Here is a 21885-nt window from a genome sequence, read left to right on the forward strand (position 1 = left end):
CTAGTCAGTGAAAAAATGTCATCTGCCAGAATTCAGGATAACTGCAATGACCAATATCGGTTCCAGAGAACAAATGAGGAGACGCTTCTAGGTAAAAAGGTAGGGCACTGGAGCACAGTGTTACATGTATGGTCAGACTTCCTTGTTTTGCCAGATGGTTTGACAAAACTATTTTTTCTTTGTTAGAAGGGAAGGTTCTATTGGGTGGGAGAATGTATCAAGAAATCACTTTAGTGTAAAATTCAAAATCTATCAATAAAACTTTACTAAGAAAAAAGAAAACATCTACCTTTAATCATAGGGGAAGAAAATCAGTAATTTCTGACAATGTCCATTAAACTGATTTTCTGAGCCTTGGCAGTGCACCATATGATCAGAAAGTTGTGAGAAGCTCTCAGACAAATTCTCAATCATACACATGTCCTGATCTCCATTATCTGTTGACTTAAAGCCCATCATATAGATTGCTGCTGTGCCATTGTCGTCCTAAGAATGGTTGTCTTAAATGGAGATGGTGACTTTAGCAGAGGTCACTTTATTATGTGTTATTAAAGATGTCTCAGAAAAGTCAGGGTGATTCTCAAAAGCTAGAGTAGAAACCAATTCTTCATCACTCAAGATGATTTTTTTTTTCTGATTGCATTTCTTTAAATCCAGATGAATTTCTTTCTGTACCCTGTGGAGAAAAGAAAATTCACATGTAGATAAATCTCCATGTTAGAAGAAATATCACCCTGGTTATTACTAGTTCTTACATTAATTCAACAAACACTTCTTAAGGGAACTATATTTTTATAGGGTCTTGAGCTAGACAGTAGGGAAAACACAAAATTTGGATAAAACACAGTTCCTGTCCACTGCTAATAGTCTAGTAGGGAAATAAGACAGAAACATAGATAGTTGTTCTATGTAATAATTCATGATAAGTGAATTATAGAGATTGAAAAGTGATACATAAGATCTGAAGAAAATGTTCATTATGGACCAGAGAGATCAAGGAAGCTTTTGTCGATGAGATAGAATCTGAATTTGACTTTAAAGAATTGATAGGAACTCAAAGGGTCCTATCCATTTTTGGATAGGACTTAAATATACCATGGCTCCCAATTCACAGAATCTCCAAGTTGGAAGGAACCTTACTGATCATGCAGTCCTACCATTAAGGATCCCTTCTTTTAGGTAGATCTCTAAGGGCACAAGACTCCATGACTCTTCCCTTTCAAAGAAAACTGAGGGTCAACCAGCACTTTATTGTTACAGAACAAATGTCACCATGCTAGATGATATAATGGCAAAGTAAATTCTAGGCACCCTTCAACCAGCATGATGACATCATCAAAACAGATTGATCAATGATTAAGAAACTATGTATGACAGAAAAGGAGGATCCTCAAAGAACAGTCTGAAGGAAACTAGCTGGATATTCATGCTTTATATGAGCTTTATTGTATGTAGTATCTTGGGTTGTGTGGTAGAGGACACTAAATTTGGATTTGGCTGTAGGCCTGGAGAACATCTGTGCCATATCTCTGTATACACACACACACACACACACACACACACACATCCATATACATACATGCACATACACACACATACATAATTTGATTAAATTCATCAAACTTTTTTTAAGGACTTGCTGTTCTAGAAATTCAGAGACTAAAAAGATAGTCTCTACCCTCAAATTAATTCGGCAAACATATTATTAAGCATGTGTAAGACACTGTATTAGGCTCTGGTGATGCCAGAAATTTATATTCAAGGAATTTGGAAGGAGATATACCAAACACACAGAAAATTACACTAGAAGGTAGAGTTGTGATGGGAACAAAGGTATGACCCAGATAAAATTTGAGGAAAAGACTACTCAGGGAAGGCTGCACAGTGGAGATTTGCAGGAATGAAAGTGAAGGTGAAAAAAAATACATTCCAGGGAGGGATGGGATACATGGGAGATACACACACACACACACACACACACACACACACACACACCTTTTTAATCATGACAATTAAAGTATAGTATAGAGATTTAGTAGCATCTCAGCTATACAGACTGACTGGCAGAAAACTATGTCACATTTATTTCCACCACTCACCACTTTAATCTTCTTGCCCAAATTTTCAGCCTCCACTGACAAAAGAATCTGCTCAACACAGCACATTCTATTTCAGTTCTGAAATCTAATTCTTCTACTTGCCTTTCATGCCTGATATCCCCAAATCTTGAATTTTAGCCCTGAGCCTAGGGCCTCATACTCCACAGAGCTTAAGCCCTTTCTATGACAAAGCTCTGAAAATGGGACATTCTAAGGGCTACCAAGTCCCTGTCTGGGAACTACATTGGGATCTCAGAACATCTAAGTAGATTCCTGATATAAAAGAGCTAAGTTGGAGTTGCCAGGACAGAGACAGGGAGCAGAGGGAATGAGAAAAACCCTTTTTTAGGAGATGGTTCCAGAAGCAACCTCTCCTGTGATTGGCACCTTTGTTTAATGAAACTGGCACTAGGGCTGGGAGCAGGCAGGCTGCCATGTTGACAGATGGGCATGTGGGTAGATAGCCAACAGATAATGTATGAGCATCAAATGTGTTTGTTGAGGGCAGTTTTCCCAGGCAGGAGCATCAGAATGGGGACCCATCCAGAGTCTCAGCACCTGTGTTCAGACTCCCTCTCAAAGTGGGCTAGGAACTGCAGCCCACAACATTGGGGTATGGGTGGGACAAGCAGGGGAAGGCTAAAGGAGATGGGATCCACTTGATTTGCCAAAGAGAAGAATGATAGAGTAGATATGGAGGAGAGGGTGGAAAGACACAATCTCTGAGCTTAACATCATAGTGTTATTTTATAGGTAGTAGTCTGAGAAATAGGCAGTCATCATCTTCTTTTCCTTTCTCCCTTCCTTCCTTTCTCCCTTTCTTCTTTCTTTTCTTTTTCCTTTCCTCCTTTCCCTCCTTTCTTTCTGTCCTTCCTTTCTTTGTTTTTTCTTCCTTTCTTCCTTCCTTCCTTCCTTCCTTCCTTCCTTCCTTCCTTCCTTCCTTCCTTCCTTCCTTCCTTCCTTCCTTCCTTCCTTCCTTCCTTTCTTCCTTTCTTGCTTGCTTTCTTGCTTTCTTGCTTTCTTTCTTGCTTTCTTCCTGCCTAGGCCTATGATTTCATTGGTATAGTCAACTCCTACTGAAGAAACTTGCCTATCGATGCAGATCGGAACCTAATGTGCTTAAAGAGTAACCTGGGACACAGAGAGGGGAAATGACTTTCCCAGGATCATGCAGGCTATCTGCAAAAGAAGTGGGACTTAAACCCAGGTCTTTCTTTCATTAAGGCAGCATTCCAGCCTATACAACACTGTCTCAGAAAAGACATTATTGAGGCAGGATTAGAAAGAAGAGAAGGAAAGGTAGGTAGTACATAGTAGAGTGGAAAATGTACTAGATTTTGAGTTCAAGGCACTGGATTCAAATACTCACCTCCACCTCAGATAATTTGTCTCTTCCTTCAAGATATTACTTAAGCACCACTTTCTGCCTGATTTCTTTTCTGATCCTCCAGCTGCTAGTGCCCAAATACATACCATCACTTTATATTTATTCCATTCACATATGTTTGTGTGCATACATATTCATGCACATGTTGTGTCCCCATTAGAATGTAAATTCCTTGAGTATTTTTATTAAATATATTTTATTTATATTTCTGATAGTTAGCACAGTGTCTGTTATATTATAGGTGTTTAATAAATACTTGTTTATTGATTGATACTTTCTGTCTCTGTGAACTTAGACAAGTCACCTAATCCCTATGTGTCTCAGTTTCCTTATCTGTAAAATAAAAAGGTCAGAATGTTCCATCTATAAGTTCCCTCTCAGCTCTAAATCTATGAGTTCCAGAAGCTATGGTGCAGAAATGAGGCTAAGACCTAAAGAAATGTTCATACTGCAGCTTTCTTTCTGAACTGCTGAAAAGCCAAAAAGCATTCCAAGAGACCAAAAAGTCGTAGTTAACTTGGAAATGAAAAGAAAATTTTACAAATCATGAATAAATTTTATGACTTTTGTTACTTGGTGGCTAGGTGGAGCAGTGGAGAGTGCCAAGCCTGGAGTCAGAAAGACTCCTCTTCCTCAGTTCAAATCTGACCTCAGACATTTAGTAGCTGGGTGACCCCCGAGCAAGTCACTTAAACTTGTTTGTCTCAGTTTCCTCATCTGTAAAATGAGGTGGAGAAGGAAATGATAAACCATTTCAGTATCTTTGTCAAGAAAACCCCAAATAGGGTCATGAAGAGTCATATATGAGTGAAAACAACTAAACAACAACAACTTGGTCAATACAAAAAAATTTTATGAAAGTATTTATTATGAATAATAATAAAGTAAAGGAAGAGTAAAATGGCAGTGTCCTAGAGGTCAAGAAACTTGAATTATAAGCCTGGTTCTAGGGAGGGACACATACACAACTACCTACCCTACTTTCAGCCAAAGATCTGCAAGTGTCTCTTTTCATCAATTTCCATTTCCTTACAATAGTGTTTGTCCCTGGATGTGGAATCTAAATGTTGGTGAAACCTATTTCAGTTGAAAAATATCAATAAGTACTTGGTCCTGGAGGCTATTTAATAATATGCATAGTCTCTACTCTGGCTGACCCATTGAATAAGGCTAATCATTTATCATCTGCATAATATCTATTCAGGGATAATCTCAATGTTGTTGGAGACATTCTAGGAAAAACCAGAAGAGTTTCCAAAAATTCTAAACACTAATAATCAAGGCAGAATGGTTCAAGGGGAAGAGAGCTGGCCTGGGACTGAGAACTAAGCTCCAGCTACCAAGCTGCAGCTACTCTGTGACCTTGGCAGGGTCCTTTCCCTTTTCTGGGCCTCTGTTTCATCATCTGGAAAATGAGTAAAATAGTAGCAGCATTTCTTTCCTCATAGGGTTATGGTCATATGAAATTAGATAAATCCATTGCTCTGTAAAACTTAAAGTGCTATATAATGATTAGTTATAGGATAGTGATAATTCTATGGGGATTTCCAGCTCCAAAAGACATTGAAGGAAATTTTCTGAGAAAGTAACTTTACTATTTTGAATAGCCCAGTATTACACACATTTAATACTACTACTGATGGTTTAATCACTACAGTATTTGAAACTGCCTAAATTTGGCATAGTTACCCACCATATGGTCTAAATGGAGTGTTAATTACTGTAATCAATGACAAGAAGTAGTGCTACTGATGTTTTTCAACCTATCCAGGTTTCATTGACATAGAGATTACCTATCAAGGAACATGTGCTAGTAGTAAGGAAATGAAAACTGGTAACAAGTAGTGTTGCTCAGTGCAAGGGAGAAATCTGATAGAGCCCTGATGATAGAATCAGACCCTCAGAAATGCAATTCTCTTTTGGCTTAGGGTACACCAATAACAGTAGTGTAGACTTTGTCTACTCCCATTCCTTCCTGACTATTTTTCTGACTTTCTGGACTTCAGCACAATACCTCAGTTGCAATTTTAGTATGTCAGTGGAATATTCAAAGGTGAGAAGGTCCCAGGAATCTCCTTCAGTTCCTGAGGTCTTTTCACCCTAGAATATCCCTCCAACATGCTGGCTCCTCTCCCATTGGTAAGTTTCTCTTAATGCCTCCATTTTGGGCAGGGGCAACTTTCATTTTCTCTTGGCTGGGGAATCAATCAATTAATCCATCAACAAATATTTACTAAGCTCCAGGAAGGATGCTAGATGCTGGGGATATAAATTCAATAAATTAAATTCCTGCTTGCAAACAACTTACTGAAGGAGACAAAAAGTTAATATGTATTTGTAAATAAATACAAAGGGAATAAATACAAAATAGTTAAATGCAAGGTGGTTTGGAAAGGAAACCCAGCACTTGAGGGGATCAAGAAAGGTTTCTTGTAGAAAGTGGTGCTTGAGCTGCATCTCAAAGGAACAGAGGGATTCACTGAGATGGAGGTGAGGAGGAAGTGCATTCCAGACATGAGGAATATCTAGGGTAAAGTCATGGAGATGGGAAATGGAGCATCATGTGTGAGGAACAGAGAAAAAAAGCTGATTTGACTGGATCATGGAACTTTAGCACCCCAAAGTCCACAAGACCTTACAAAAGCCATCTCATCTATTCATAGGAGTTTACAAGATTTTGGAGTTGGAAAGGTCCTTTGAAATCAGCTAGTCTAACTCCCCTCACTTTATAAAAGAGGAAATTGAGGTCTACATAGAGGGAGGTAACTTACCCATAGTCATATAGCTCATAAATGGCAGATCCTGTATTTGAACTCAAGACCTCTCACTCCATAGCTAGTGTTGCTAAATTCAATTTAAACTTTTGTTAACCACTTATTATATGTCTAGCAAGGTATAATGTCCCTTCTCCCTTCCCCCTACCCCTGCCTCTACCCCTTGTATGGGAGACATAATAAAAATATAAAACATGATCCTTATCCTCAAAGAGTTTAATGAGCAGAAACTTTCCACCTTGAGAGAAATGATTATTAGCAACCAGTGATTTGGGGAGATTCAGATTTCCCTCTTTTTATTTTACACTCATTTCAAGACCTCAGTCTCTGAAGTTTAAGCTAACCTATTCTATCCAGACCTCACCCAGGTGGAGAAGTCATTGTGTTCTAATCAGGTTTGGGTAAATTGAAAAATTCTTTGAATAGATTGCCTATGGGGGACTGGGGTGGAGTGGGGGGGTAACTTAAGAAATAAATGGCATAATCAAAACTCAGGTCCAGCCCCCATTTTAATATTTATTCTCTGTCTCTCTCTTAACCAATAAGAGTATTTTACCAAAGGGCATATCAGCCCGAGTCTGCCCACCATGGTTACCTTTGGTTGTCTTTGGCCTAAGGTAGAGAAAGCCAAATGACTATCCTTTTCTTAAAATATTGACATTATTTTTAAAAAATAATTAAATTACACAGAAATTATATCTCTCAAACCTTTTTAAACACCTCAAACTTTAAGTAAGGCATTCAAAGCCACAATTCAGTGAGTCCTATTCCTGGCCCAAACATTCGTCCTTGTAGGTTCTCATGCAGAGGAGAATGCATAGCTCCTAACTATCCCCAGAGGACCAGTGGGCAACAGTATAGACAGTTTCCTCTCCATCCTAAGGCCTTAAATGTCTTCTGTTTTGTTTTCTTTTGTTTATTTTGTTTTCTTTTAAGTAACTATTGAGCCTGAGGGAGAGAATAGCTGGATTTCTCTTTGGCTTGCATATTGGAACAGCTCCCTGTTTTCTTAAGGCTGAAGGAAGAGTAAGCGGTAATCAATAGTGATATCTGCTTGACTCTCAGCTGCTTGATCAAGGTGCTTTTGAAACACATCACAGAGCCCGATTTTCTGTTATTTAGCGCCAGGAGTTATTACCTCAGCAGCAGTGAGGTGTCTAATTTATACCAAATTGTTAGCTGAAATCTATTAAAGTTTATTAGTGCTGTCTCAGAATACAGTAGCATCTCACTGGTTCTGCTCTTGTTTAAAATTGACCAGCTGGTTTAACTCTATTAGCTCTGAAGTTGAGATAAACTGGAGTCTGCGGGAGCCATCTACAGCGTGGGGGGAAATGAATACAAATGAAGCTTCTGTGTATTTGGGGTGTTAGCAGCGACCAAATTACTGCTGGGTTCATTTCTCTCAATGAATCCCTGACCCCGTTATCCCATTACCAACCTGATGGGGAACTGTCCTCACAATTACAGAAAGCCATTGTCAAGATGATGAAATCTCTAGCAGACAAAGGTATTCCTGGCTCTTCAGGGCTCTCGCACTTGACAAGAAGCTGGTGTGACTCTGATTGTCTGGAAGGGGAACCTGATTTTTTTTCAGGCTTTTCCTGATCTATTCCGCCCCTCACACACTGCCCTGCCCCACGCCTACCCCAAGTTGCTAATGCCCTTCCCCATGAAATGATTTTGCACTTCCTTGTTATTTAGCTTGCATGTACTTCTATTTGCTTACATGCTATTTCCTCCAAAAGAATATAAGCTCTTTGAGGGCCAGGACAATTTTATTTGTGTCTTTATTCCCATATTTTATTCTAACATATTTTATGCACTTAATAAATATTTGTTGAATTCAGTTGAATTATTGAATTCATCAGGAAATTTTTATTAGTTTTTTAGTAAGACTGTAGGGCTTAGTGTCCTCTGCCTTTAAGACAAAATATGAAGAACTCTATTTGGTATTTAAAGCTCTACACAGATTGGTTTCAGCTTATCTTTTCATGCTAATTACAAATTATTTTCCTTATGCACTAATCACTGTACACACACATGCTGTTCCCCATATATGACATCCCCTTTCCTTTCTCTGTATCTTTGCATAGATGTCCACCATGCCTCTCTCTCTCTCTCTCTCTCTCTCTCTCTCTCTCTCTCTCTCTCTCTCTCTCTCTCTCTCTCTTCCTCGTTTCACTTCAGTTTCTGTCACCTTCAAGAAGCCTTTCCTGATTTCTCGACACATACGCTCATTTTTGTCCCACTCCAAATCATTGTGTAATTCCTTTGCACAAAACCTACTTTTGTTCATCTGTGAATGCCTTACCTCCTCCCAGTAAAATGTAAACTCCCTGAGGATAGGGACTTTGAATTACCATGTAGGACCAAGCTCACTGCTTGCATAGATCTGATACTACAAAAACAAGTATATGGTTCCTGCCCTTATAGAGATCACTAGTTATGATATGTACACAGATAACTATAAGGCTATCTAGGTTAAGACAATTGCAAGGTCAAGATACAAAGAGCACCAGAAAAATTTAGGTGGGAGAGAATAACAACTAGGAGGATCAGGGAAACTAAACCTTGAGAAAAGAAACCTTTTAATAGTTTTGAGATGAAGAGGGAGGACACTTGCAGGCGTGGGTGACAGACTACACAAATGCACAAAGGCAGGAGATAGCAGAGAGTGTTTGGAGAATAAATCCTAGTCCTGGCTGGCTGGGATATAATTACATTAAACTAGTTATACTAACAAAATGAAATAGTAGTAGTGTACAATTCAAATGAAATGTGAAATGAAATAATTCCACCAAAAAAACTATATAGGATCAGTATTAATGATACAGGGCAATGTCACGTAGTATGTAAATAGATCTGGCCTTGGGACCAGGAAGACTTGAATTTTAAGTCTTGCCTCTAATACATATTGTCTGTGTGAGCTTGGGCAAGTCAAAGCCTCTCAGGGATCTGAGTAGCTCTCTTCACAATACAAATCACAGAGAAGATATGAACCTGCATCAACATAGGGAATTTCCTCACTTTGGAGCTCCCAAATTCAGTCTCTAACCTAAAAATGATTACTCTGATTAATATAAAAATGTTTACTAATTTATGGCCTAGTATTGTCTATTGTCTTGTTCATCTTTCAATAAAGTAGCTCAAAATTTCCATGCTTGGCTAAGTACATGAGTAAAATTATTAAAAAAATTATTATTATTAATAAACCTGCAAAATCTGCTAGGACACACATAGAGGATTTTTTAAATATAATAATGCATATTTAATTTCATGGTTCTCACAGAAAATTTATATTTTAGGGAGAGCAAAAATGTTTTTGTATCATTTATAAATAAAATATTTTAAAATTGTTTATTTTACATTATTTCCTTTTCATATTTATTTTTGTGTATATTTCATAATGTAAGACACTAGTAGAGTAGAAGATGCATACAGTTTATAAACAAATAATATTTTTGCTGATAGGAATACAGTTAAAATTGTTTGGAGAACACTGGCCTAGGGCATGGAGAGTTTACATGACTTGCCCATGTTTTTGTCACCGAGCTAGCATGGTCAGGGAACCAGCTTGTTCTAAGCCTAACTGCTTGTCAATAGAGTCTTATATGGAGCTGAAATCTATCTGCCTCCTTGCAGATTATATCCAATACTTCTAGTTTCTCCTTCTGAAAAAATGGAGAATAAAAAAATGTACTTCCAAATCTAAATTCACTATCTCTTAGGCTTCAAAGGTAGTGATTGAGATGTCTATGTAGGTGGCACAATGGAGAGAATGCCGTTCATGTAGTCAGAAGACCTAAGTGTGAATCCTGACTCAAACTTATTGGCTGCATGACCCTGACAAGTCATGTGCACAGATACAACAACTAGCCACCTCAGCTCTTTGGGAGTTTTTCTCTTGCTACCTTATTCTTTCAACTGCTATGGAGCCATATTTACATCCTCTCCTTACCACACGATCCCAGACTATTGACAGGCTTAATTTAGGTGTATTTAGATGTTTCTATATCCCATAAAATGTAACTCACACAAATAAGGTAATGTTTTCTTGGTTTTACAGGCCATTCATAATTGTTTTATTTTCTTCTGCATGTTTAATTTTTATCTCAATGATTTTTGTGTGCAGGATGAGCAGGATCCTCCAAAGCAGAAGCATCAAACTCCAATAGAAATGGGAGCCATTAAAACATACATGAACATCCTTATGGAATGGATATTGACTTAGAAAACTATACATTTATATATTTAATTTTTTGCCAATATATCAAAACATTGAAATCAGATAGAGCTACATTTTAATCCAGTGTGGGCCACATTCAGAAATGCTATGGACTTCCTGAGGTTGAAGAAATTATGTTTGATACCTCACGTCCAAAATGCAGCTCTAAAGGCAAGGTATTGACTAGACAAGGTGTCATCTAACCTCTCCTTCAAGATCCCCAAGAATGGAGGACTCACTACCTGTCCATGCAGCTTATCTCCCATCATTTAATAAAAAGTTTGACACCAAGCCTAAAATTGTCTCTTGGGGACCAAACAGGAAGTTCATTGATGGTTTCATGTGGCAACCCTTCAGTTATTTGAACATAATTATTATGTCCTTCTTTCCTTCCCTTCCCTTGAATTCTCTGGCTAAACATGCCCAGTCCTTGCAACAGATTCTTAGATGATATGGACTCAAGGCCCTTCTTCATTTTGCTTGCCTTCCTCCACACATTAAAACTAACCAATATCCTTAAGCCAAGGTACTGAGAACTAAAGGCAATGTCCAGATGATGTCTAACAGGGACTGAGGACAGTAACACTCTTGCCTCTCTATTAGTAGAAGCTCTGTCCCTCATAATGCAGCCCAAGATGACATCATTAGGTTTTTTGGCTACCACATCACAGTGATGATTCACATTAAATTTGCAGTCCACAAAAACCATCAGATCTTTTTCAGAACAACTTCTGTTTAATCATGTTCCCCTCACCTTGTACTTGTGAAGTGTGCTCAAGGGTAAGACTTTCTATTTAATCTTATCAGTTTTCATTGTTGTTGTTTGGTCATTTTCAGTCATGTCTGATTCTTCATGACCCTATTTGGGTTTTTCTTGGCAAAGATACTGGAGTGGTTTGCCGTTTTCTTCTCCAGTTCATTTTATGGATGAGGGAACTGAGGTAAACATGGTTAAGTAACTTGCTCAAAGTCATGCAGCTTGTAAGTGTCTGAGACTGAACTTGAATTCAGGTCTTTCTGATTCCAGGCCCATGTTCTATCCACTCTGCCACCTGGAAGCCCCTTATTAAATTTGTCCCAACACTAGCCTGCCAATCTCTTTTTGGATGCCAGCAATCCCTTACAGCTTTGTGTCATCTCTAAATCTGACAAGTATGCCATTTATGCCTTTATCCAAGTCACTGAGGTAGAGCTAAGCACAGATACATGAGGTCTCCCACTAGAGACTTGCTTTGACATTGAAACATTTAACAACATTGTTTTATTTTAATCCTCCAACCCATTTTGAATTGATCTAGTTGTACTCTCATCTAATGTATATCTTCCCATCTCCACAAAATGGTATGAAATACTATTAAAAAGCTTGCTAAAATCTTATTCTTCTTCAATCATGTCCAGCTCCTTATGACCCCTTTTTTGGGGTTTTCTTGGCAAAGATATTCAAGTGATTGGCTGTTTCCTTCTCCTCATTTTACAGATGAAGAAACTGAGACAAATAGGGTTAAGTGACTTGCTCAGGGTCACACAGCTAGCAAGTGTCTGAGGCCAGATTTGAACTCAGGAAGAGGAGTCTTTCTGACTCCAGGCCCAGCACTCTATTATGTCACTGAGCTGCCCTTGCTAAAATCTAGATATTAATGTGGCTTTCAAAAAGGATATGATGATAATCCATTGCCATATTGTTTCTGTCACCACGTCCATGACTTCATAGACTAAAACACCCTTTTCTTCCCCTGGCCACCACTCATGTACATATGTTATCTTCCTAGTTAGAAAATAAGCTCCATGAGGGCAGGCTTTTGCTTCTGTCATTTTATCCTCAGCACTTAACACGATACATAGTGGAACTTAATAAATGCTTTCATTCAAGCAAGTCAACACGATGTTCAAGCATCTGTGGCAAAACAGAGATGACCTAGCTAATTTAATGAGGTAGCCAACTGTAGCCGAACCATTGTACTGTTATGGCAACACAAATATCCTCTGGAAAACCAAGATATTTAAGGAGGAAAAATGGATGTGACCAGTGCCAGTGGATTTCATTAGGTTTACAGACCATTGTGCTTTCAGGCAGCTTGAATTATTCAAAGAGTACAGTCCAGGTCACTTCACCTCACTGGGCCTTAGTTTCCCCATCTATAAAATGAGGATTTGAACTAAATGGACTCTGGAGTCCTTTCTAGCCCTAGATCTGTGATACTATAGCTGAGGAAGAATCTACCTGCACTACCTGATTTCCTGAAGACAAAATCTCTATGCTGGTGTTGCTGTGTGTTTTTGTCTTGGTATGTTAACTGATGCAAAGCTGTCAGAGAAGAGACAGATAGACAGACAGAGACAGAGACAGAGAGAATACATCTCTCTTCCGGCAGTCTGATGTCTTATGACTGCTATTATCCCCACATGGTAAATAATCAATCTTCCAGTAAGAAAACAACCTTTCAGAGACAGCTTTGGCTGCTTTTCTGCAGCAGTCCTGAGTCTGTTACTCTGACCTCTATTATAACTCCTCATCTCTAATGAGGACCAAAACACTGGGGTAAGATTTGGGGCAAATGTTTCTAAAAGAAAGCTCCATAGGCCTCAAAGAGACACTGCTTCAACTTCTTAAGTTTACCAAGGGCCAAACCTGACTAGCTGCCATTTGACAGCTGACTACTCCAAATGAGAAACCAGCTTCTGTAAAAAAAAAAAATAATAATAAAGTTGACTGGAGTGAGTGAAAATTGACTGATGGGGAAAAAGTAAGTGCTGGTGTCGTAATAATAATTGCACTTTTCTACCCAGATTCCAGGATGGAATCAGTGAGCTATCCAAAAGTGAAATGGGCTGCCTTAGGAAACAACAACTTCCCTTTAATTGGAGGTCTTCAAGCAAACGTCGATTGGCCACTTGTCAGCAATACCGTGGAGAGAATTCTTTGCCGAGTACAGATCAGACTAGATGATCTCTGGGGTTCCCCCCAGCTCTGAGATTCTGTGGTTCTGTCTGGGATGAAGGGGAGAATGAAGTCTAGGGAGCAACCTGGGACACCCCTCTTGGTCCTCTCTTACATCAATGGCCTCCATCATTTTCCACATCCAAGTCACACAATGTATAATCTTACCCTTTTAGGCAAGTCTTTTAGGCAAACATTAAGGCAAACATCAAATTGCACCAACCATGGAGATAAGCCAAACTGTTGGATAATTCATCAGCGGCAAACCTGAGTGTTTTCAGAAGTAAACTGCTTTGACTTATCACGCAACTTCTGTCTGTTTCAAGTACTATTGGTAAATAGCCTTCCTTAAGATTAACATCAAGCATTCATTTTAACAACACTAATTTATGTGTGTGTGATCCCACTTTATATCACGCAACATGACTTATTCAAGGAACTGGTCCTTTGGTGCATGGTGTTTATTCATTCTGATCACTGCACTTGCCTGAGATTTCTAGGTTAATGGGGCAGAATTTGGAAAAGATTATGTTTGCACGGATATCATTCATGAAGAAATCTCAATTTCAAACACCTTCTGAAAAACCTGTGTTTCCTTGGCTTCACTGTGGCAAAAGCTCACCAGATCTTTGTGTTGCTAAAATGGCCTCAAGAAATTAGAAGTATATGTTGCTTCCCTCTATAGAATGTATATAACTGCCTTATGATAGGCAGTGTTTCATTTTCAACACTATATTCCTAATGCCTTTAATAATGTTAGGGGCATAGTAGGTGTTTAATAAATGCTTGTCAATTCACGAGTTGGCTTCTTCTGGGCATGAAGTACTCTAACAGGCCTTATAGGGGATACAAAATGTTTTATTGTTCACATGTACATAACATAGGTTATAATGCATTTTCCTAACCACCATTCTGTTAAGAGGATGCCTGTAGGTCCTGCCTCCATAAAGTTTTCAATCTCCTTGTGGAACAAAGAATAATGCCCATTAAAAAATGACTTAGTAATGATCAAAGTTTTAAAAATCCTTACCAGTGAGTAGTGACTTAAGATCATTTGTCAGTAGCTAAAGTCTTAAAAGCTTTTACTTGGGAATATTTACAAATGAGGGACATGTTAGTATAGCAGCCTGTCTTGAGGTAAGCTTTTATGTAAAAAACTTTCTTTCTTTTTGTTGTTCAGTCATTTTCCATTTGGGGTTTTCTTGGCAAAGATGCTAGAGTGGTTTGCCATTTCCTTCTCCAGCTCATTTTACTGATGAAGAAACTGAGGCAAAAAAGGTTAAGTGACTTGCCCAGAGGGGTTACAAAGCTACTAAATGTCTGAGGCTGGTTTTAAACTCAAGAAGAAGAATCTTCCTGACTCTATCCATTGTGCTACTTAGTTGCCCTTCCTTGCCTTAGTTTCCTTCTAACTTATAAAAAAGTTGGTCTGAGTGCTAAAATGTGATTCTGAACTCTGTGGGTAGAGTAAAAGAAACCTCGTAAAGTCATAAAGAGCTAAGGATTTGGTTTGAAGACATGTCCTCCACCTTCTTGTGACCAAAACTGAGCCAATTAGCCTCCCTAAATCTCAGTTTTCTCACCTGTGAAATGGGGGGCTTGATTCCTGCCCAAACATATGGCATAAGGTTTCTTTGAAGTCAGATAACTGAGAGATAACTTTGAAAATTTTCAAATTACAAAAAATATTGCAATAATAGCTTATATATATACATTTATATAGGTTATATATATGTGTATATATACATTTATATAGGTTATTTCATTTGATCTTTACAACTACTCTATGAAGTATGGAAGGTAAGCATTATTATATTTCTTTTGGAGAAAAGGTAATTGAGCATCAGAGGAGTCAAAAGACTCTCTAAAGAGTACAGAGGTGGTAAGCAGTGATCATGAAGGGAACTGAATGTATGTGAAAAAAAAGAATGTGAAAATGAGATGAATACAAATATAGAAATAGATATAGATATATTGTGTAAAAGTATACATATGTGAATATGCATATGATAGCTATCATTTATATAACCCTTTGGAGTTTTCAAAATACTCTACAAAAATTATCTTATTTGATCCTCAAAACAATCCTGAGAGGTAGGGGCTATTATTATCCCCATTTTACAGATGAAGGAAGTAAGGCAGACAGAGATTAAGTGACTTGCCCAGAGTCCCACAGATCATAAGTGTGTGAGGCTAGACTTGAATCAGGTCTTCCTAACTCCAAATCCAGCTTTCCAACCACTGAGCCACTTAACTGCCATATGTATACACACAAGAAAGCAAGGGATGAATGTTAATTCACAAAAACTATCTCATTCAATTATAAACTCCTCAAGGTCCAAGTTTCAGGTCTAATCCATACTTCAAGGTCTACAGCACCTTGTGCTTCATTGACACACATTCACTTAAGCACCATCATCAATAAGTATTAAGCATCTGCTGTGCATTGGATATTGTATCTGGCTCCTTGTAAAGAGCCAAAAATGTAAGTTGTTTGAAAGACAAAAATGAAGTAGCTTCTGCCTTCAAGGACCTTATAGTCTATCATGGGTTTGGGACAGAGGAGGGGAACAACATATAATAGTAGAATCAGTAGATTTTGTAGTTTCTGTTCAAGATAAATACAAGGTAATTTCCAGGGAGGGTCACTAATAACTATGGGGATCAGGAAAGATCTCAAGTAGGAGGTGGAGCCTAAGATAAACTTTTAAGGAAGATAGGAATTCTAAGAGACAGAGGTGAGGAGGGAAGGCATTCAGGTATGGGGGTCAGCCAGTGCAAACGCATGGGAAGGGAGATGGAATGCTCTATGTGAAAAACAGTAAGAAGGCCCTTTTACTTGGACTATCGAGCATGGGCAAGAAAATCAGGTGTTCTAAGGTTGAAAAGATGTTTTGGAGCAAGGTTGGGAAGGGCTGTCAGTGCCAAACAGAGTGCTTTGTGTTTGTTCCTAGAGGCAATAGGGAACTGCTAAAGTTTTTACGGGTGGGAATAATATGGTCAGCACCGTGCATTAGGAATGTTACTTTGGAAGTTGTGTGGAGGACAGATGGAAGAAGGAAAGAATTTTAAGGGAAGGAAACCTTTTAAGAGACTTTTATAATACTCTGTGCAAGAGGCAATGAGATCCTGATCTAAGGTAGTGGCTATGTAAGTGGAAAGAAGGAGATAGAGGTGTGGGGTACTGTGGAAGAAGAAAGAACAAGACTTAGAAAATGACAGGATATGGGGCATGAAAGATACTTTCACTTTCTTCTCTTAAAAAAATGTCAGTCAAGTTGTCCTTTGGGATGGGAAATAAGTAAATGAAGAGATATTAGGGCTCAGATCTGAAAGGGACCTTAGAGATCATTTAGTCAAATCCTCTTGTTTAGCTGAGATAGAAACCTAAGCACCAGAGAAATCAAGTGGCTTGCCCAATGTCATCCAGATAATAGATATCACAGACAAAACTTGACCTAGGAGGCCTAACTCTACCCCTTCTTCACAACCCAATGGAAAAAAGGTAGTGGCAACAATCAGAGGACATGCATTGAAATCCCATCCCCTGATAGTTCCTATGTGGCCTTGAATAAAACATTTAATTGCCTCTCTGTGTGTGCCTCAGTTTCCTCATTTGTGTAGTGTTTTACTAGATGGCCTTTGAAGTTTTTTGGCTCTAGATTTATGAATCTACAAGCCTATGTCAACTTTTTCTGAGTGTTTAAAAAACAGTGTAGCTCTTCCTTTTCCCTCTTACCTAATTGTTGAACCTAAAATGGAACAAAGTGCAACTAGTAACCCAATTGCTTAGTAAACAATCATTTTAACCAGAACTATAAGTCTGAAATGGGCTTTATAAATGGATGATCTATAAAGCTACTGAAATCTGATTTTGTTGCAAAAGCATGATAGTAACAGATCCATAGCTATTCCCAACCTTTTAACACTGTCTCTTATGAGTCAAGAGGTTTCGTTTTTGTTTTTTTGTTTTTGATCTCATAACAAAATGGGCTCCACAGTTTGTTTACCACCCTCCTGGGTAAATTCCTTGGCATTCACTGTTTCACCCCCACCCCCCAACCTTCTCTTTTGTGCTCACCCATCCCCTATTTCCATCTTCTCTAAATTGAAATGTTTTGAAAAAATGGCATAATGCATGTCAAAATCCTGTTGTTTTGGCCCTAAATCTCACATTTCTTGGCAGGAGATGTTTCTGTTTAATCCTAACGCTAATATTTAGAAAAGTGGCAGCAGATTTAAAACAGTCATTTGCATCTTGCCAGAGATCTATAGCATTCCAGGACCAGTCAATCAATTCATGGCAATCAGGACACTTTTTTTTTTTTTTAAGATGGAACATTGTAAACTGCAGAATATAACAGAAAACAATTTTATAATGAGGAAGTGAGAAAACAGCCTTGATTGGTGGCAGAATGGTTGAGCTCTGGAAATGTGGTATTTTTCTGGACTGAGATCTATTGTCTAAAAACACCTTGGAATGTGAATTTTAAAAAGCTGTGGTGTCAAATTCTAGTGCCAGAATTCTGAATGAAGTTAAACCCCTCAATGTTGTGCTTTCTCCTGAAAATATCTTAAAGGTTGATATCATTGAGCTAAACAAGGCATAATTAGCATGTAGTGAACAGGCCTTAGACCCAAGACACTGATATCTAAGGGTGTGTACTTCCTGTCTTATAGAAATTTACTTTTTCCCCATGGAACTGAGCGTCTTCCTTAGGGGAAGAGTTTTCAAGCCAAGGGAATAACTTCCTCCCTGAAAATAATTGCAATGACCACATTTTACCTCAGTATCTTTCAGCAGCCTGAGTAAAACCATCCCCAGGCAGTCACCCTAAAGGTCTGGGGGCTGTGGTTCCCACTTTTATCCCCAGAGTCTGAGAAGTCAAGAGCCAGACTTGCTGGGAATCTACTCAGTGCATCCTTCCTCACATCCTTCCTACCTTACTCAAGTCACACTGTCCCCTATGCCACCTTCATCCCTCCTGAACTGTTCTTACTCCACTCAAAAAACTTCCTTGTTACTATCCTAAGTAGTAGAAATTAGTCCCAGTTTTAACTCTCAGTTAAAGAATCTTACCTGAACCCATTCTATTTTCCAAACCAAGGTTAGAGAGAAGGTCGCAGTGGATGATTTAAAGATTGATAGGGTAAGGAAGGAGATGGAAAGAAGCAAGACATTAAGAGAGAAGAAAAGAAAGGAGAAATGACACACAGAGAGGAAATGTATGTATGCAGTAGAAAGATTGTTGGAGTTGGAGTTGGGGGTCTTGGGTTCAAATTCTGCCTTACTACCTCTGTGACCTTGGACAAGTCATTTCAGAGGAAAAGATCTCAGAAGTTATCTTGTTCAGGGCCACATGTGGCCTTGAGGCCACAGGTTCCTCGCCCCTGATCTTGTGGAATCCCTTCATTTTTGCAGATAAATGAATGAGGAAACCGAGGCCCAGCAATGTTATATGATCTGCTGAAGGTCACATAGGTAAGCATCAAATGTCAACCATGGCCCTGATATCCTCTAGTTCTATAGAATCGGGGTTCTTGATCTTATTCACTCTGCCTCACTGTTCTATGCTACCTTAACTTGTCTGGGTCTCCATTTCCTTCCATCCTCACCTAATATACACCTCTGTGGCTCTTTGGATTAAGTGCTAGACCTGGAGTTACTTGAGTTTATAACAAGAAGATATGAGTTAAAATATCACCTTGAATGCTGACTAAACATGTGATCCTAGGCAAAGTAATTTCATTTTTGCCTGCTTCAATTTCCTCATCTGTAAAATGGGGATAATAATAGCCTCTACCAGTCAGGATTGTTGTAAGAATAAAATAAAATAATATTCGTAAAGCACTTCACAACCACAAAGTTACTATATAAATACCAGCTTTTATCTGTAACATAAAAGGGTTGGAGAAAATTATTTCCAAATTCTCTCTCAGTCCTGTAATTCTTTGAAGTAAAAAGAGACTACTAGCATCTAGAGAGAAGCTAAAGAAGGATTCTGAAGTTGGCCTAATGGTAGAGAGGAGATACAGCTTTTAAAAACTGATTAATCAACTAAGCTATCCAAACATTATCTAACACTAGAACTCATATTTGTGGCAGGGCACAGTTGAAAAAGTGGTGGACCCAAAGACCTGAGTTCAAATCTGGTCTCAGACACCTACTAGCTCTGTGACTTTGGGCAAGTCACTTAACTCTGTTTGCCTCAGTTTCCTCATCTGTAAAGTGAACTGGAGAAGGAAACGGTAAACCATTCCAGTATCTTTGCCAAGAAAACCCCAAATGGGGTCATGAAGAGTTGAACACAACGGAAACAACTGAGCCACAACAACGAAGTCTGATTTGTTCTGTCTTGTCTCTACCTTGTAAAAACACATTCTGTATTTCTGGATTAGGAATGACAAACAATTCCCAACAGGGATGAAACCAGTGATACTATTTTGGTTAGAAAAACAGCAGTCATATTAAAGCTTCATTAGAAATAGAAACAAACCCTCTGCCAGCCACTTTGCTAAAGAAGTAAATGCAACATCTAGAAAATGAAGTGACTGTCACCAGCCAAATGAGACTCTGTGTACGTACTGTAGAGATGTCAGGAGACACATCCTGCCGTCATCAAAGCTTTAATTCACTTAAAGTAATTAAGTTCGACTCAGTGTTCATTTCAGTATATGGCATCGAATAGCAGTCAACAATCCTATGGTTTTTTTCCTCTTTCTGTTAACGTCTGTGTTCCTCTCCTTGACTGTTTGTGACTGCTGCGGAAGAAGTTTGGGAAGTAGGAGCCACATGGTCCTTCTATGTATACAATGGCTCCAGGCTGAGTGAGTGCCACACCCACGTCTCCTTCCCTGACGCCACCCCAATTCCTGACAATTTACAGGCAAAAGTCATGTCTCCCTCTCTATGCTTTTTGCAGGCTTTTTGTCTAAACCTCTTCTTTGCACTTATCTCATGCAAAAAAAGGATTTGGGGTTTTTTTTTTGGTGGAAAGAGAGCTCCAGAATCAGAAGAGCTCATTCAAATCTTAACTCTGAAATTTACTCTCTGTGTGACTAAAAGCAAATAATTTAATTGCCCTAAGCCTCAGTTTCCTCATCTGTAAAATGAGAAGATTGGACTAGATGGCCTTTGAGATCCTTGCAAGCTCTCCATCTATGATTTTATAATCCTTGGTATTTGTGTTTCTTATGAATTTGTCCATCAGATTGTAAGCCCTTTGAGAGCAGGGTCTATCTTCTATATTTGATGGCTCAGTGCTTAGCATTGTGTCAGATAATAATAATAACAACAACAGATCACATCAATCAGTCCGTCAATTATTGATTGATGACATAAAATAATAACAAAAACAATAATAATGATCACTGATATAATGCTTCCTATGTGCCAGGCAGCAAGGTGGCACAGTGGGCAGAATGTCAGGCCTAGATTCAGGAAGACTCAACTTTGTGAGTTCAAATCTGTCCTCAGACACTTACTTACTAGATATATGACCCCGGGACAAGTTACTTAACCCCATTCGCCTCAGTTTCCTCATCTGTAAAATGAGCTGGAGAAGGAAATGGCAAACCACTCCAGTATCTCTGCCAAGGAAACCCCAAATGGTCTCACAAAGAGTTGCACACAACTGAAAAGACTCAATAACAATAAATGTGCTAGGCACTATGCTAAGGATAAGCACTTTATAAATATTATTTATTTGATATTCGTATTTGATATCATCTCATTTGATATTCACAACAATCCTGGGAAGTAGATTCTATTATTATCCTCATTTTACAGGTGAGGCAACTGAGGCAAACTGAGGTTAAGTGACTCACTTATACTAAGTGTCTGAGGATGACTTTGAACTCAAGACTTTCTGATAGTTCCATGTGCCACCTAGACACCGTTTTTGTTGTTCCAGACCTGTGGTGTCATCTGAGAAAGGGCTTTCCCTGATGAGAAACAACTCTGCCAAAGCAGACTGGACAATTCTCTGCAACTTATATTGTGAGAGGGCACTGAGAGGTTAAATAACCAAGGATGTGACCAAGGTCACAGAGCTAGTAGAGGGCAGAAGGGAGGCTTGAACCCAGCTTTCAAGGCCAGTTCTCTGTCCACTGCCACACTACACTGCCCTTTCTAAATATTTACTAACTTTAAATAAATAAACAGATTCTAACTACAATGATGGATTTTAAGTTAGAAGGGATCTTACAGATCAAACTATCTTCTGTAACCTCCTCATTCTACAATTGAGGAATCTAACCAGATAAGTGACCTGCCCAAGGTCACTTAGGATACTCTGCGGCAGAGCCAAGATTCAATCTTAAATTCTGACTCCAAACCCAACAACCTTTCCTTCTGGACAGAAATAGCATCATCAGATCACAGATTTAGTGGTGGGAGAGATTTTAGAGGTCATTTTAATTCAACCCCTTTATTTTATATGTGAGGAAACTGAGGCCTT

At 38.7% G+C, this 21885-nt stretch overlaps 1 long non-coding RNA gene across 1 annotated transcript; it reads right to left on the bottom strand.

Moving 5' to 3' along the window:
- Positions 1 to 519: 519 nt before the first annotated feature.
- LOC140526821 (uncharacterized) lies at positions 520 to 20098 on the bottom strand. The gene is made up of 2 exons (XR_011974548.1): positions 20013 to 20098; positions 520 to 676 (listed from the first exon to the last, which is right to left on the bottom strand). It is a non-coding gene; the product is annotated as an uncharacterized lncRNA (long non-coding RNA).
- Between the last annotated feature and the right edge of the window lie 1787 nt (positions 20099 to 21885).

This window comes from Notamacropus eugenii, chromosome 1 (assembly GCF_028372415.1).
Source record: "Notamacropus eugenii isolate mMacEug1 chromosome 1, mMacEug1.pri_v2, whole genome shotgun sequence".
Taxonomy (NCBI): Eukaryota; Metazoa; Chordata; class Mammalia; order Diprotodontia; family Macropodidae; genus Notamacropus; species Notamacropus eugenii.